The sequence below is a fragment of the Pipistrellus hanaki genome (genome assembly GCF_964339955.1).
Source record: "Pipistrellus hanaki genome assembly, chromosome: 1".
Taxonomy (NCBI): Eukaryota; Metazoa; Chordata; class Mammalia; order Chiroptera; family Vespertilionidae; genus Pipistrellus; species Pipistrellus hanaki.
In genome coordinates this window covers 66,607,744-66,613,806 of record NC_140503.1, presented here as the reverse complement: position 1 = coordinate 66,613,806, position 6,063 = coordinate 66,607,744, and the positions used below count along the sequence as shown (strand labels likewise).

Below are 6,063 nucleotides of genomic sequence, written 5' to 3'. Positions count from 1 at the left end.
TTCCATTTTATACTGAAAAATAGAAAATACCTTTAAAAGCTAAGCAGTACCTCATTATGACTTCATGATCACTAAGTGCTGACTCTGTATGACACCTACTGTAACGCATCCTCTTGGGCACTGTGAGTAACATGAAGGCAAAAGAGATACGGACCTTGCTTCCAAAGAGCTCACCATCCAACAAGGAGATAATGGATATACAGAGACTATCAGAATGTCAACCAAAAAATAGACATTGGCAAAGTGATATGAATATTCAGAAGATGGAAAGAATATTTATGACTTGAGAGGGAGATATGTCAGGGGCAGGAAACGGAGAAAGAATATCAAGGGGTTGACATGTGAGCTTGAAGGGTGGGCATTAATAGAAACACCTGGCTTTTACTGAGCTCTTACGTTGCCCGACACTCTCAGACTCTAAAGTTCATTTTCTTTATCACTAAACCATAGACTATGGGAATGGAGGGGCACGGGGAGTGGATGCTCTTGGCAAAGGAAACAGTAAGAGCAACAGCATGAAGGGAACAGTGTTCTCTCTTCTAAATCATTTGTAGATAGTAACTTAGGTCTGGTTCATACAAAGATAAAGCCACACAGTCAGGTCCCTTCAAGTGGAGTCTAGTCAGCACACTTTCTGTTGCAAGAATACCAACAGCAATATGTGCCATAAAATAATTAAATACAATGATGCTTCACTATAGAATGTTAATGAATCATATCTATTGAAATGTTTCTCACTGTTCTTCCACCTAGAAATTCTAGAATTAAGCACTGAATATACAATAGAAATAGAACCATAAAAAGGGCAGTCAGAGCCCTTTTTAGTCTGGCCTCAATTTACCTCTCCAATCTTATTTCATCTGATATACCTTATGCTCCTGCCAATAAAGTCACTGTTTTGTGTATGTGCTCAGTCCTATCACACCCACTATCTTTGTTTGTCTCTGGGCCTCTAAAGCTGGTTCAGTCTAACTGGCTTTCCGGTGATACTAGACTCTTGGAATCCATGAGGTTTGGTGGCTGGTTATATTTCTATTGAAAATATTGCCTGATGGCTCAGAACAGATCTAGAAAGATTGTGGGCTTACAAGTCAATTAAACATCAGTTCCTCCTCTCAGCCCCTTTCAAGGGCCATACCTCCCTGGTTGATGTTAGAGAATAGGACCCTTTATTTTATCCACTTCTGGAGCTGTTCCCTTTTCAGCATTCCACGCCAATTTCCTTACCATTCCTGGTTTTGCAGAGAGCACTGTCCACTTTCCTGCTTTTAACTGGTTCTCCTGTTTTCTAACTGGGGATTTCGGGGGAAATATTTTCTTCATCATATTGTTACCATGTTTTCCATCACCCACTGGCCATTCCACTCCTATGAATCTACCCAAGAAAAAATGAAAACATATGTCTTCACAAATCCTTGTAGCAAATGTTTATAGCAGCATTATTAAGAAATTGCCAACTCTTTTCCAAAGAGGCTTACTCATTTTGCTTTTCCACCAGTTATGTGTGTAAATTCATTGCCAATACTTAGCAGTGTCAGTATTTGTAATATTAGCTCTTCGAATATTGGTCTCTCATTATGGCTTTAATTTGTATTTCCCTGATGACCAATGACATTGAATATATTATCATTTGCTTATAATGAAATCCGTATATATTATGGTCAGGTTCTATTCTTTTTATTTTTCTTTTTTTTTTGTCTACTTTTAATTGAATTGTCTATTATTGAGTTGATTATTTCCAACTTTGGGCAATTATAAATAAAGCAGCTATATGTTTTTGTGTGAATGTAATTTTCACTTCATTTGGATAAATACCGAGGAGAACAATTGCTGAGTCATAATGGTAAGTTTATGTTTAATTTAATAAGAAACTGCCAAATTGTCTTTCAACATGGCTGTACTATTTTGTATTTCTACTAGTAGTGTGTGAGATTCAATATGGGAATTTATGTTGAATTGCATTACATCTGTTTGGCAAGGATGGACATGCTAAAATATTGTGTTTTTTTTAATGCATAAGAATGATATATTATGGGGAAGCATGGGACTTGGTTGGAAAGCCAGTAAGAAATTCACTATCTCTGTTTTGCTTCTTAAGAATGTAAGTATATTTTCCACTGGAAAAATAAGCCTACTTCTGAAAGTAAGGGGAAAAAAGGTTTTTCCTATATTTTCCTAGGAAGCAAATGTTTTATACAATATATTTTATTAATATATAATGATTTATTAATATAAAATGATTATGTTATGTTAATTGAGAATTTGATTACTTTAAATGAATAGATTACTTAATACTGTCCTATATAATAAAAGGCTAACATGCAAATTAACCAATGGGCAGAACAAATGGTCACAATGATGCACACTGATCACCAGTGGGTAGACAATGCAGGAGTTACCCCCTGGTGATCAGTATGACAGGGGGAGCACTGCTGCTCTGCCAAAAGCTGGACTCAAAGCTGGTGAGTGCAACAATGGTGGCGGGAACCTCTCCCACTTCCGCAGCAGTGCTAAGGATGTCTAAGCCACCAGTCAGATATCCCCTGAGGGCTCCTGGACTGTGAGAGGATGCAGATTGGGCTGAGGGACTCTTCCTCCTGAGTGCACGAAGCTTGTGTACGTGGCCTCTAGTATAATACTAATAATAACATATAAAGCAATAATATATTTGATTACCATCCTAGGGTTTGAATTTTTAAATTTGCTTTCTCTCCTTTTGAAGAAAAAAATTTATACTTAAGGTATAAGGAAATCTCTGTCAAATAAATGATAATTATATTTAATTTATATATGCATATTAAATAATTTCTTATATGCTTTCATTTATAACTAATTGTTATAAGTTATAATAGTATGGAATATTTTGTTATCCAAAAAGGATAAGTAATCCATTCACTCATTGTGGGGAAGTATGGAACTTGGTAGGAAAGTTTGTAAGGAGGAATCTACTAAAGGTCGGGGGCCTTGCCAAAGGCAGTAGCCCTTGCCTTATTAATCTTATATACCGTGTTTCCCCGAAAATAAGACATCCTCCGAAAATAAGACCTGGCACATGGAAAGATAAGACATCCCCTGAAAATAAGATGTAGCGCAACTTTGGGAGAAAAAATTAATATAAAACACTGTCTTATTTTCGGGGAAACAGGGTAAATAGACAGACCAAAATCTTTTTTATTTTCTAACGTGACTTGCCTAACATAGAATCCCATAATCAAAAATCTAATTAATGGGCTTTCCCACACCAAAAACAAAAAATCAAAAAATATTTCCTCCAACAATGGGACTTCAGACATTATAGACTTTATAGGCTCTATTTCAAAAGAAGGGGACAATAATCAATCCTCCTGTCACACTGTAGACTTTTAATTTTTAATATAAAAGAATACAACTCAAACAAAAGGCGTCATCCTATATAATAAAAGCCCAGGGACAATAATACATAATGACCAGAATGATCAGAGACCAGAACCACCATGGCCCCTCACTGGCCTGGTCCTGCCCCCAAGCAAGCAGTTAGGGGTAATCAGATAGGCAGGCAAATGGTTAGGGGAGATCAGGTAGGCAGATGGTTCCTTGCTGAGCTGGCCCCACCCCCCAACAAGTGGTTAGGGGTGATCAAGTAGGCTGGTGAGGAGTTGGGGTGATGAGGCAGGCAGGCAAAACACCTCTTATCAATCACCTCAAAGATGGAGATCCAGGCCACAGCCTGCGGGAGGGATGCTCAGTGGTTGCGACAGGAGGCACTGGCAGCAGGACACTTGAGGGCAGGGATACCACTCCTCCTGCTATGATGCCTGGACAGATCCCGACCCTTCCATGACTGCAGGCTCTCTGCCAGGGCTGGGCCCCCTGGCCAGACTCCCCAGCTCGGCCCTGACTGCAGAGGAGCTGAAATACGCTGACATCCACAACTTTGGGGCCATGATTACTCCTTTGCACTTCCTGGAGGTGAACCTGGGCAAGAGGCCTCAACCTGTGAAAAGTGAGCTAGCCTAGGAAGGGGAGCAAAGGAAAAGGTGCTGAGAAAAGAAGGAAGTGGAGGCAGCCCCATGCCAGAACAAGAAAAAGGAGTGGAAGGAGTTTCTGCAGTGGGAATCTGAGTGGCTGGAGCTCATGAATGTGGAGCTGAAAACCCAGATGAAGGAGCTGAAGCAGGAGCGGCAGCAGTTTATCCTGATGCTCAACCAGCATCACCCTACCTGCATCATCAGGACCTACAACATTAAGACCCCCAATTCCAGAAGGCAACCCACTGCTGGAGCAGCTGGAGAAGAAGTGGCCATGGGCTGGAAGGAGGAAGAGGAGGAGGAGCAGGAGATGAGGAGAGGGAGGAGGAGGAGGGTCCCAGAGGGCTCTTCCTTGCTGCATGAAAACCTCTTCAATGAGGCTCAGCACAGCCAGCATCAGCCACAGTTTTTGTGAAACTCAGATCAGCCACACCAGGGAAGAAAACCCAGGCTGATGAAACCCAGGACCAAGTGCTAAATCCAAAGTAGCCCTGAGGGGGGCTTGTTCTACTTGGGACCAGGCTTGCAGGAGGTAGGGCAGAGGCTCTGGTCCAGAGAGACGCCCAACCAGGCAGCTATGGGCACTTCTCCAGCCTCTCTGTCAGGGCACTCACCCAAGGGACCTCTGAGCAGCCAGGAAAAGCCATGAGTTGTAACCATAATTAGGGTGAGTATAGAACCCAGAGTGAAACCGCCATCTGCCTGCCCCCAGCCTTGACCCTGTCTCTGACCCTGACCCTGACCCTGATAGTGATGCAAGGCTGGAGAAGGGCACTGTGGTCCAGCTCAGTGCTTCCTGGAGTGGCAGCCGGGGCGCACCCTCGCTGGCCCTGCCAAAGTTGCTATGGGTACGAGGCAAGGGCGCCCTTCCAAAGCACATACTCACTGAATGTTTACAGATTGGCTGTCCTGGCAGGGCTTTCAACTGCATATGATTTTTTATACTTCCTTTTTTAAAAAAATATTTTTTACAAAAAAAAATATTTTATACAAGCAATATATAAATGGATTTCTATAATCACTTTGATGTGATGCGGTATAAATATGCTATGGTTTGTTTGTTATGAACAGATATTCAGCAGTTATGGCTGTTGCGTGTACCTTCTAAGTACTGTAGTCTCTGGGTGTTGGGGATGGCAGTGGCGGGGTGCGGTGAATTTCCATCCTGGTAAACCCTTCATAATACTTAGTTCTATATGACTCAGGAAACATTACTCTTACTTAAGAGAGAGAGAGAGAGAGATGAGAGAGAGAGGAAGAAGAAGAAGAAGGAGGAGGAGGAGGAAGAGGAGGAGGAGGAGGAGGAGGAGGAGGAGAAGAAGAAGAAGAAAAGAAGAAGAAAAGAAGAAGAAGAAGAAGAAGAAGAAGAAGAAGAAGAAGAAGAAGAAGAAGAAGAAGAAGAAGAAGAAGAAGAAGAAGAAGAAGAAGAAGAAGAGGGAGGGTGGCCCAGGCCATTGGCCAACGACATTGTGGCAGGTATGCAGCCAGCCAGCAATTGCCCCGCAGAGTGATGCTCAAGCCAGCCAAGCCATTGCACCCCATGCCTGTTGTCTGCAGAGGGAGGTGACCAGTGGTGGGGAAAGGAGGGGGGATGGGGAGAAGCACTGCACAGATGGTAAGCAATGGCAGTGGTGGGGATGGGCCCAGCTGCCTACAGCCGGGGGAAGGAAAGCCCTAATAGGCCTTGATCTCAGGCCAAGCCTATGGACCCTAACTGAAGGGTCCAGGATTATGAGAGGGTGCAGGCCAGGCTGAGGGACCCCCTGAGTGCACAAATTTTCCTGCACTGGGCCTCTGGTAATTAATAATAATAATAACACTTATTTTCCCTGAGCCTAATTTATTTTTAAATTCCTGCCCCCTTATTCCCAGACATTAAAATATTATGTTCAGCTGAAACCGGTTTGACTCAGTTGTAGAGCGTCGGTCTGTGAACTGAAAGGTCCCAGGTTCGATTCCGGTCAAGGACATGTACTATGGTTGCGGGCACATCCCCAGTTGGGGGTGAGCAGGAGGCGGCTGGTTGATGCTTCTCTCTCATCAAAGTTTCTCTATC

The 6,063-nt window shown here is 42.8% G+C and overlaps 1 pseudogene across 1 annotated transcript; it reads left to right on the top strand.

The window, feature by feature from the left end:
• The first annotated feature begins 3,787 nt into the window (after positions 1-3,787).
• On the top strand, positions 3,788-4,538 carry LOC311629864 (jun dimerization protein 2-like; annotated as a pseudogene). The gene has a single exon. The product of its transcript is annotated as a jun dimerization protein 2-like (transcript).
• The last annotated feature ends 1,525 nt before the right edge of the window (positions 4,539-6,063 follow it).